Genomic DNA, 12,734 nt, shown 5'->3' with positions numbered 1-12,734 from the left:
ACTAAATTCTAACAAGCATTAACTGAAAAAACAGAGCCACAATTTCCAGCTAGATAGTATTCAATGCAACACAAATGAATGAATTTAAATGCTGTATTATTTGAAAAAAGTGCAGATAAAGATTTACTTAAATTCACTTATACACCCAGTTGATTGCAGGTAGGTCTTAGCCGGCCAAAGCTCAGAGTTTAAGCTGAACATAATCCAAAATGTACCACTTATATAAGGCAGAAACCAAATATCAGTGAAGTGAAACTTCCCCCACTTATCACTGGCTATGCAGGAATTCTAACTAGCAGAATGCCGCGGTGGTGCAGCGGTAGCATTGTCGCCTCACAGCAAGAGGTTTTCTTGTTCGATTCTCGGCTGGAGTGCCTTCTGTGTGGAGTCTGCATGTCCTCCCCATGGTTGGGTGGCGTTCGAAAGACATGCGTGAATGGGTGTGCCTTCGTTGAAGGTTAGGGGTCAGGCTGGCACTTCAGCATCCATAAAAATCTACTGCCAATCATTAGCAGACCGGAGTTACTCTGTGGCGACCCCTAACCAGGAAAAGCCAAAAGAAGAACAACTAAATCCTAACAAGCATTAACTGAAAAAACAGAGCCACAACTTCCAGCTAGATAGTATTCAATGCAACACAAATAAATGAATTTAAATGCTGTATTATTTGAAAAAAGTACAGATAAAGATTTATTTAAATTCACTTATACGTCCAGTTGATTGCAGGTAGGTGTAAGCTGGCCAAAGCTCTGAGCAGAGCGAACACCCTCTAATCTTTGTTGCAACAATATTGTCTCTTCAGTGCAGATGGCTATTCCTGCAGTCATTTGGCATCTTTGATGTCTTCCACATGAGCCATCTATGAACAAGTTCACATCAGCATTGGATATAGCAGTATCCGTGAAGTCCTTCCTAGGAGAAAGCAAATAGTTAGACACACGCAATCATGCACTTCACCATCATCGTCAGTATGCAACAGAGATGCAGGATTTAGAACAGGACAGTGGATCATAAAAATAGATGACTCAGAAAGAAGTGTAAGTTCAACTTGAGTTAGATGTGCATTCGATAGTGGTTGAGTTTTCATTTTAAGCAAAAGTGATGATACAGAATGAGGGACAGCTACTGTGAGATCTTGCCCGAGCAACAGCGATTGTGCAAAAGTAACTAGAATGGCAGCAGCAGCAACTGCCCTTAAACTGGGTGGAAAACCTTTTGCAACAGAATCAAGTTCCATGCAGTAATAAGCTAATGGACAATAGCTGTCCCCATGTTTTTGTGCAATTACTCATTGAGCAAATCCATTTCTTTCATGACAGAATAAAATCAAAGTCTTATCATAGTCTGGTAACCCTAAAGATAGGGCAGTAGCTAAAGCTTGTTTAAAATTATGAAATTAAATTTCCTCTTCGCTATTGCAAAGGAGAGTCTGTGGTGTATGCTGCTTTAAAAGATTTGTCAAAGGTTTCGAAATTTCTGCGTAGTTAAGAATTCACTGTCTGGAGTATCCTGCCATACATAGGAAAGACCTAAGCTGTCGCTGAGTAGTCGGATGTGGGGCCTTAGATATTGTATGAATATGAGATGGTAACACTAGCCTGCTACCCTGTGATATTAAATGACCAGGATAATGTACCTGAGGTGACCACAAATGTAGTTTTTCTCTAGACACTTTGTGTCCCTTTTCTGCAAGGATACTCTCATAATGCAAGGTATCCTGCTGACATTGCTGAAAGAAATTTGATACTATTAGTAAACCATCTAAGTATTGTACAAACACAATCCCACCAGGAAATGTCACATTCACCAAATCTTTTTTCTGACTTTGAGAAAATAATGAAGGATATTCAGTATACCCTTGTGGCAACCATGTAGAGGTATATTGCTGTTCCTGATAAGTAAAAGCAGACGGAAAGTGAATGTCAAGTTGAACAGGTATAGAAAAGAATGCAGAACATAACTGTATGCCAGAATACTTACTAGCTGTAGGTGGTATGCAACGCAGTATTGGTGGTGATTTGCATCAACAGAAAAAGTGGGCAATACTCATTTATTTACAGGTGTTAAGTCTTGTACATATCTATAAGTATCCTTTCCTGCTTTTTTAACTGGAAAAATATTATTATTCCTTGCTGTATCAGAGACTGAATTACAGGTTTGATTCCCTGCTCTGCTTCGGGCTTTAGTGGATATCGTGGCACTCTAGGAAGAGGTTTTGATGGGTCTAATTTTATTTTTACTGGTTCTGCTGATTTCAGTATACCTAGTTCATTTGCATGCTTTGCCTACAAGTTGGCAGGTACCTGCTGTAGTAACTCTCCATCTATGTATGCTTCCAACAGGGTGTTCCTCACCTTCTGCTAAAACAGCCAAAGCTTCCCCATCTGATCTGTCAGAACATTTTTGAACAGCACTTCTAGGGAACAGTAAATAATAGAACCCAGCTTGATTAACAAATCTCTTCCTAGCAGATTTTCTGGTGCAGTTGTACTCAAAAGAAAAGAATGCTTTTCTTCGATCAGACCAAAAGAAATGGAGATTGGTTACTTATCCTGTTTTGGAACCTTAGTATTTGTGACTCCGACTGCCTTTACTTTATGCTCTAATACTTGCATCTGACTATCTGACCTAGTGGCTCCAGTGTCCACCAGAAAAGGTGCTTTTCTTTTAATTTATTTTGATCTTAACGTAGGGTCCATTTTAATCTATTGGCAAGAGAGGGTTAAACTTTGCTTCTGTGTTATTTGCTTGACCTAGTCAGTATGGAGCTTCTTGACTCCCCCCAATCTGAGGCGGTGGTCTTGGAAAAACTGCATTATTTTAATTTGGTTGTCATTCAGTCCAAGTATCTTGGACTCTCTGCATTTGCCTGTATAGGGATTCCCTTCTCCAATGTGCTGCTTCTCCACAACTGAAGCAAGATGTGTTAGATAAAGCTGGAGGGTCACTGCCAGCTCATGGTTCATCCACACATGAAGCAAGATGTGTTAGATGAAGCTGGAGGGTCACTGCCAGCTCGTGGTTGGCAACCAAACTGCACCTTGTTCTGGAACTGCACCTTGTTCCCCTTGGCTAGCACTTTTGTTAAATGCTCTAGCAATTTCTCTACCCCTCCCTCTGCTTCTGCCTGGATTTTCCAGCTGCCTGATTTATAAAGTTAACCGCTTATCCTCAGTAACCTTTCTACATTTATCCTGAAACTCTGTACAGTGATTTGGAGCACTTAATAAAGACTCAAAGTCTTAAAGCTTGCCAGTGTAAGAGCACTTGCTGTATTTGATTTGGTTGTTGTTGTGTCTTTCGGCTTTTCCCGGTTAGGGGCTGCCACAGCGGAACTCCGGTCCGCTAATGATTGGCAGTAGATTTTTAAGTGCCGAGTTGCCAGCTCTGATGCACAACCTTCAACGAAGGTACACCCATTCACGCATGTCTCCACACAGAAGACGCTCTAGCTGAGAATCGAACAGGACAACATATTACTGTGAGGCGACAATGCTACCGCAGCACCACGACCGCAGTCTCCCAATAATGCTGTGGGCACATGAACTTGTTGTATAGAGTACATCCCAATCATGGTGTGGGCTCATGAATTTGTTTTCACAGTTTACAGTCTACGTCCCAATCATGTGGTGGGCTCATGAACTTGTTTTAACTTTGTCTATAACTTTTAACTTATTTTTTCTCTTTTGTTTTCTCTCATACATTCATACATTGACAGAATAAAACATCTCTCATACTTCTTCCCTTTCAATCATGAGGGTACCGCCCTCGACACAAGGGGCTTCCTTGTGTTAATTTTTCCTTTACTGTGTGTGCACATACATTTACTATTCTCATTTGCTGTGGGGTCCTCCCACTATTACTTTGCATACCTTACAAACAACTCAGTCAAACAAAAACAGTCATACACTGATTCTACATTTTGCTAAAAAATTTAAAACAGAAAAAACAAGTTAACCCCTTTCTCCTTTACAAAATAAATACCGCATTTGCCCAGTTTTGTGTGCTGTGCAGCATCGGTTAGCTAAGGTATAACTATTCCTGGCTCCACAAAGTCTTCTCTTCAATTTTTCCCTTGGAACTAGACAAACTTTCAACTTAAGCACTCAAGCCATTCATTTCTCAGCCAGGCACTTACTCAAAACTCATAGCAAGCACTTATAAACCCTAGCACTAGACCCTCGTATACTGTACAGAAGGACAAGGCTCTCTATTCGACCTTACCAGCCATTCAGTAAAACAGTTCACTGTACCTATCCAGGTATGTCCAAAGGGCAGTTTCAGGTGTACTCTCCAGTCCAACTGGTGAATCTGGGCATTTTGAGACAATGTTATAACTGCCTCATGTACACAGACAACCCTCTCCTCCTACCACCAAACACTAATACATGTGAGAGATGCAATTATGCAGCCAAACTGAACTAAGCTCTCTCAACCCAAGACTGGATCAGACAGTCAAGAGGAGATGGGAAATACTTGCATCACACCACCAGTCTCACATAGACCCATTAAACCAGCACCAGCAAAACACACACATAAATACAAGAAAACATACTCGGAGGCTCTAAATAAAAATCTGCAAAAGCAACAGAGACCTCCAAAGCAGACATCCAAGCAACCTCCACCCCCCCAACATAAACCATGAAACACATACTTCACAAAACCAGTGTGCCATGCAATCACAGTCCTTAAGGCAAAATAACATACCCAACATACTAGTAATAGGTGACTCTATAGTCAGGCACACTGACGTCCCACTCACTAGGCTGAATAAGGAGAAAGTTACTGTTAGCTGCCTGTCAGCTGCCAGGATCCGCCACATAACACAAGCACTCAGGTCACTCCAGAACAAGTAGAAATATGACTCTGTCATTGTCCATGTTGATGTGAATGACCTGAGCCGTACCTCCCTGGACTACATGAAAAGAGACATGGAAGAGCTCTCTGATCATGTAGCCCAGGCCGGTATGACCCTGACCCTGAGGAGCATCCTGCCCTCACCAAGAATGATACCACGGTATAAAGAAAAAATGATCAATTTCAACAATTGTCTAAGTTTCTGGTGTCATTCAAAGGGGATCCAGTGTCTGTCCACCTGGGATGACATGCTTGACAAGCCACGCTGCTTCACGAGAGATGGCTTGCACCTGTCACTCTTAGGCTTTCGATTACTGGCCAAGTTTCTTGCCACCCCCATAGTGCCCTTTTTAGGCAAGGCTCAAAAGACAAACCCACCACCATAAATAGCACAAGTAACAAAAAACTGAGGGTAATGCTACTCAATGCCAGAAGTCTAAACCTCAAAATGCATGCACTCAAGGCACTCCTCAGTATGGACAAAATCGATATATGTGCAGTAACAGAAACCTGGTTTAAGGCTCCAGAGAGCACCCCAGCACTACCATGCTACAACTCATACCATACATTTTGGCCATAGAACCCGGACCAAAATACAAAAGGTAGGGGCGTATCCATATTCATCAGGGATACCCACACCTCCAGGTTAGTGGCACAGCACAATGCTTCAGAGATCACCCACGTGCAACTAACAATTGGCAAAACTGCAATTCAAATTGTAGCTTGCTACAGATTACTCACCATGTCCCAGGACCCCCATTCTGCATTTCTGGAAACACTGGGAAATATAAAGGTCCTACAAAACACCCTAATATTGGGTGATTTCAATTACCCAAACATTAACTGGGAGAACTATTCAAGTACTAACTCCCTTGCCCAACATTTCCTAGAATTTATAAACTCAAACACCCTGGATCAACTGGTCAACACTCCCACCAGAGGTGACAACATATTGGACCTGATCATCACCAACATGGGTGACCAGTGTTCCACACCGGAGGTCAACTCCTCACTGGTTAGATCTGACCATAAACAAATCACTTTGGATATACACATTCCACCCCCACCCCCGGGCAAGGAAACCACCATGAAAAACTTTTAAAAAGCAATCTTCATGTTACTTAAGACTGAGGTGGAAAGTTTCAAAGCCCCCATGCTAAAGGATAATGCTGTCCAAGCTGCAAAATCCTTTACTAATGCATTCTACGGGCACCTACAAGAATGCATGGATCATGCTATCCCAAGTAAAACCAACTCAGTCCTCCAAGAAAAGGAAACCAGTCTGGTGGACTCCTGCCATAAACAAGCTATACAATAGAAGGAGGAAAGTAGTACAGAAAAGAGTAAAATCCCAAAAAGGGAAGACTTCCCTGATCAGTATCAGCAAGAAATACAATCCCTCATAAAATCATCCAAGGCGAGCTTCGAAAGAAAAATTGCCAAGGACTCCAAAGATAGCCACAAGGAATTCTTTAGCTATGTCAAGAATCTAAGTGGCAATGCTTAGATCTGCTCGGAGTTAGTGCAGAATAGCACAAAATACACTGAACCGACCAATATCACCAAAATCCTGGCAGACAGGTCCAGCGCAAACTTTACCCCCCTCTCAACCCCAAAAGGGCCCATAACCATACCAGAAGAATGTAGAACCTCTGAAATCACAGACACTCAGGTTAAAACAGCCCTCTCCAAAGCCAAAAACACAGCATTAATGGGACCGGACAGTGTCCCAGGCTGCGTCCTACACGAGCTCAAAGATGAACTAACCCCTCACTTAAACACACTGTTCAAACTCAGCCTTTCCACAGGCTATGTACCCATAGAGTGGCACACAGCAACGGTTATTCAGCTCCACAAAGGTGGAACCACAACAGACCCCAGGAACTATCACCCTATAAGCCTGACTAGCTTGGTCTGCAAGGCTATGGAGTGCATCATCATGGAACTCATTAACAGAGACATTGGGAACCTCCAAACACTGGACCCTACACAGTTCGGCTTTGTTAAGGTAGATCATGCCTCCTAAACCTGGTGGACTTCTTTGAGACAGTTACCAAGGCTATACACGAGGGAAAGGTGGTACACACAGCCTACCTAGACCTTGCAAAGGCCTTCAACACCATTCCCCATTCTGGTATTATAGACAAGCTCACCAGCCTGAACATAAACCCCTACATCACAAGATGGGTTGCCAACTGGCTCATGGACAGAGTTGCGGGAGCTAGGTCCAACTCTAAACCAGTTACAAGTGGCGTTCCCCAGGGCTCAGTCCTAGGACCCCTCCTGTTCGGCATATACTTCTCAGAGGTACAGGCAAGCACAGGAGACTATGGCTGACCAAGTTCACAGACGACTGCAAACTAGGGGCTATAACTGACTCTCCGGCTGGCACAGACATCCTTCAAAAGGGTCTCACTGAGTCAGATACCTGGTGTCAAAATCATGGCCTCAGGCTAAATGCTAAAAAGTGCATAGTCATTCCCTTTGGAAAAAAACAAAGTACCCACAAACTACCACATAGGTGGTAGTCCCCTAAATAGGGAAGACGTAATAAGAAATCTGGGGACCCAAGTAGATAGTAATCTCTCCTTTGATAATAACATTGCCAAAGTGGTTAGAAAATCCTTCTATGTGGCCCACCTAATCACAAAAGGGTTCAAATCCAGATCAAAAAAGGTCATTGTGCCCCTCTACTCATCACTCATCAGGCCCATCATGGAGTACAATGCCCCATTTGGGATGTACCTTACAAGACACCTGAAACAGCTGGAAAGACTACAGAACTACCTCACCAAGAGGATCACTGGCCTCAAACAGATGCCCTATGCAGCTCGACTGAAGAAACTCCAGCTGTAATCGGTTGCATACTGCCTACTCAGAGGTGATCTCTGCCTGACATACAAGGCCATGTCCAACCCAGAATTGATGGACATGCTCCAACTAAAGAAAACCATATCCCCTCGAGCCACATGCTCTAGGGATCTAAACCTCACCAGAACAATAAATAGGACGTGCTGGAGGGATAGATTCCTGTCCCAGAGACTTTGCATGCTTTGGAACAAGATTTCAATCTACATTAGGCAGAGCTCCTCGCTAACACTCTTCAAGAGAAACCTTGACGAGTGGATGGGAAACAGAAAGTTTACCCCGGGGATCACTTCAGTGGCTCTGCTGGACAGAGGCACAGGGAACTAATCTAAGGGGGTGGCGAAAGCCAACACATTCTGGCTAGGCTTATAAATGCCTTCAAGCAGATAGCCTAGTACCTACCTATGAACCTATGAACCTATAAAACATTTTCCCTTCCAAAGCTAGTATGTTGCACTTCCTGAATAGCTGCACATTTGAGTCTCTGACTATTCCATACAAAGCAGTGTGGAGTATGCGTAATGCAAGTGATACTTTATTCCGTAAAATATTCAGTAAGGAACCACCCAGCATCCCCTCAAAATAAATGTTTCACTACATGGACTGTAGACTAGAGTGAGATTTCAGTACATTCTTTTACTGAGCCAGTATCATGAAGTCAGGTTTGCACATTACTGTTTTGCTGTAATTTTAAAAATGTGGAGATGAGTAGAATGTCAGGAAATTGCCAAAACAGCATGTCACAAGACAACTGTACCTCAAAAAGAAATGTGCAGGCAAAAATAAGTTAACATAATAATGGCTTGTATACAGAAATAGGGTTTAATCAAAAGTTGCTAGTAACATACTGAAATAATCAAGAATTTTCTGAAACTTGCTTGCAAAAATTAAATTGAAAGTGTTTATATAAATATTTCTTTCTACTGCTGATTAAGCTGATTAAATAAATATGTAACTCTTACTCCAGGCAGAGGGGGAGAAATTTAGATTGGACGTCCCTTCCTTTCAATTTTGAGCCGACTGTTGCAATGAAAACACCTTTGCAGTAGTGTTGGGGGAGGGGACTGTCAATTCATGTTGGACTACAAAATAACACCTAGAACAAAGGCCTCCAATTTAGCTACTTCTGGGACTGCAACTAGTTAACTTCAAAGTATAGTGTAAAAGAAGCTCTGAGCAAAATATAAATGAGGGTGATTAGCAAAAGAAAAGAAGCAGCCCTCTTGCAGAAGGAATACAGCTAACAGTGAGTCACACGTTTCCCATTATATGTCAATGGCATGGGAATTCACAGTGACTTCCTTATGTCTGACATGAGTCATAGAAAGAAGACTTGAAATGCTTTATGGGAAAGAGAAAGGGTTGAAGCAGGTTCATAGGTTCATAGGTTCATACTAGGCTATCTGCCCTAGGGCATTTATAAGCCTAGCCAGAATGTGTTTGGCTTTCGCCACCCATTTTAAATTAATTTTGCTATGCCCTTTTTCTGAGGTTAGTATACTGTGCCTCTGTCTAACAGTGACACATAAGTCATACCCGGGGTAAACCTACGATCTCCCAACCACTCATCAAGATTCCTCTTGAAGAGAGTCAATGAGGGACTCTGCCTAACCTGGACTGGGATTTTATTCCAGAGTGAAGGGAGCCTCTGGGTTATGAATCTGTCCCTCCAGCATGTCCTATTTATTTCAGTGCTGAGGTTCAAGTCTCTTGAGTGTGTAGCTCGATAGGATTTGGATTTTCTGAGGTGCAGCATGTCCATTAATTCCGGGTTGGACATGGCTTTATATGTCAGGCACAGATCGCCACTGAACAGGCAGTATGCCACTGAGTAGAGCTGGAGTTTCTTTAACCGGGCAGCATATGGCATCTGTTTGAGCCCTTTGATCCTCTTGGTGAGGTACTTTTGGGGTCTTTCCAGTTGCTGCAGGTGTCTGGTAAGGTACATCCCAAAAGGGGCATTGTACTCAATTATGGGCCTGATGAGGGATGAGTAAAGAGGCACGATGACCTCCTTGATCTAGATGTGAATCCCTTCATGATTAGATGGGCTATATAAAATGTTTTTCTAACCACTTTGGCCACGTGGTTGTCAAATGAGAGATTGCTATCAACTTGGGTCCCCAGGTCCCTAATTACTTCTTCTGTACTTAATGGATTACCACCTATGTGGTAATTTGTGGGCACTTTGTTTTTGCCAAAGGGGATGACTATACACTTTTTGGCGTTTAGCTTGAGGCCATGGCTCTGGCAGCAGTTGTCTGTTTCTATGAGGCCCTTTTGGAGGATGCTTGTGTTGGCTGGAGAGTCGATTATGGCGCCCATTTTGCAGTCATCTGCGAACTTGGTCAGCCACAGTCCTTCCGTGTTGGCCTGTACCGAGAAATATATACTGAACAACAGAGGTCCCAGGACTGAGCCTTGTGGGACACCACTTGTAACTGGTTTGGAGTCTGACATGGCTCCAGCAATTCTAACCATGTGGGTTCTGTCCTTGAGCCAGTTTGCAACCCATCTAGTGACATAGGGGTTTATATTTAAGCTGGTGAGCTTATCTATAATGCCCGAGTGGGGTATTGTATCGAAGGCTTTTGCGAGGTCCAGGTAGGCTGTGTGGACCACCTTCCCCTCGTCAATGGCCTTGGTGACTGTTTCAAAGAAATCAACCAGGTTTAAGAGGCAGGATCTGTCCTTAACAAAGCCAAACTGGGTAGGATCCAGTGTCTGTAGGTCCCCAATATCTTTATTTATGAGGTCCATGATTATCCTTTCCATAGCTTTGCAGACCAAGCTAGTCAGGCTTATGGGGTGATAGTTTCCAGGATCCGTTGAGGCACCACCTTTGTGGAGAGGGACCACAGTTGCTGTATGCCACTCTTTGGGTACATATCCTGTTGTAAGGCTGAGATTGAACAGTAGTTTTATGTTTGGGTTTAGCTCTTCTTGGAGTTCATGTAGGATGCAGCCCGGGACACCGTCTGGTCCCATTGATGCTGTGTTTTTTGCTTTGGAGAGGGCAGCTCTTACCTGAGCATCCGAGATGTCAGGGGGGCAGCACTCTGCTGGAATAGATATTTGCCCTTTTGGTGGGGAGGTGGGGGAGAAGTTTGCGCTGAACCTGTCTGCTAGGATGTTGGCAATGTCTGTGGGTTCGGTGTATTTTTTGTCATTTTGGACTAATTCTGATCATATCTGGGAATTACCACCCAGGTTTCTAACATAACTAAAGAAAGCCTTGTGATTATCCTTAGTGTCCTGTGCAATTTTTCTCTCGAAGCTGGTCTTAGACGATTTTATGAGTGCCCATAGTTTTTTGCTAATACTGATCAGAGATGCCTTCCCTTTTTGGAATTTTGCTCTATCATTTAGTAGCTTCTTCCTTCTATTGTATAGCTTGTTTATGGCTGGGGTCCACCAGACAGGACGTCTGCCTTTGGAGGATTGGGTCTTGGTTTTATTTGGGATCGCATGATCCATGCATTCCTGAAGGTGTTTATAGAATGTATTTATAAAGGATTCTGCGGTCTGGGCCGTATTTTCCACAGGCCCGGGGGCTTTGAAGGATTCCACCTCAGTTTTGAGGAGTGTGAAATTTGCTTTAGAGAAGTTTTTCACTGTGGTTTTCTGGGCAGGGGGTGGTGTCGGGATATGAACATCCAGTGAGATTAGTTTATGGTCTGATCTTACCAGTGAGGGATACACTTCTGGTCTGGAGCATAGAGTCCCCATGTTGGTGATGATCAGGTCCAGTATGTTTTCCCCTCTTGTGGGAGTGGTAACAAGTTGTTCCATAGCATTTGAGTTTATAAATTCTAGGAACCTTTGGGCTAGGGTGTTGGAGCTAGAGTAATGCTCCCAGTCTATGTTTGGGTAGTTGAAGTCACCCAATATAATGGTGTTTGGAGAGACCTTCATATTTTCCAGTGTTCTCATGAAGGCCGAGTGGGTTTCCTGGGTTAGGGAGGGTGGTCTGTAGCAGGCTATAAACTGGAAGGCAGTTTTACCCACTGTTAGTTGCACATGGATAGTCTCTGATGCTTCATGCTGTGCCACCAACCTGGAGGTGTGGGTATCTTTGATGAATATTGATACTCCCCTCCTTTTGTGGGTCGGTCCAAGTTTTGGGGCCAAAAGCATGGTATGAGGTATAACCTGGTAGTGCTGCGGTGCTCTCGCGAGCCTTGAACCAGGTTTCTGTTACTGCACAGATATCGATTTTCTCCATGCTAAGGAGAGTTTTGAGTGCATGCATCTTGAGGTTTAGACTTCTGGCGTTGAGTAGCATTACTCTTAGTTTCTTATCCCTTGTGATACCTATGGAGGTGGGTTTGTCTTTTGAGCCTTGCCTAAAAAGGCACTATGGGGGTAGCAAGAGCCTTTGCCAATATCCAAAAGCCCAGGGGTGACAGGTGCAGGCCGTCCCTAGCGAAGCATCGTGGCTTGTCGAGCATGTCATCCCAGGCTGACAGGCATTGGATCCCCTTTGAATGACACCAATAATTAAGCCATTTGTTGAAATTGATCATCTTGTCTTCATATTGTGGCATCATTCTTGGTGAGGGTAAGATGCTACTCAAGGTCAGGATCATACCGGCCTGGGCCACATGCTCAGAGAGCTCCTCTATGTCTCTTTTCATGTAGTCCAGGGAGGTACGTCTCAGGTCATTCACACCAGCATGAACAATGACTGAGTCATATTTGTACTTGCCTTGGAGTGACTTGAGTGCTTGTGTTATGTGGCGGATCCTAGCGCCCAACAGGCAGCTCACCGTGACCTTCTCCTTGTTCAGCCTGGTGAGTGGGACGTCAGTGTGCCTGATGATAGAGTCACCTATTACAAGTGTATCAGGTGTGTTGTTTAGCCTTAAGGGCTGTGACTGTTCGGCACACTGGCTTTGTGAGCTACGTGTTGCATGTGTTTTGTTTTGGGGTAGCGGTTGCTTGGGTGTCTGCTTTGGAGGTCTCTGCTGCTTAGGCAGATTTTTATTTAGAGCCTCTGAGTATGTTTT

This window comes from Protopterus annectens, chromosome 3.part0, assembly GCF_019279795.1.
Source record: "Protopterus annectens isolate FY-2018-M chromosome 3.part0, PAN1.0, whole genome shotgun sequence".
NCBI lineage: Eukaryota > Metazoa > Chordata > Ceratodontiformes > Protopteridae > Protopterus > Protopterus annectens.
Note: the sequence above shows the minus strand (reverse complement) of the source record.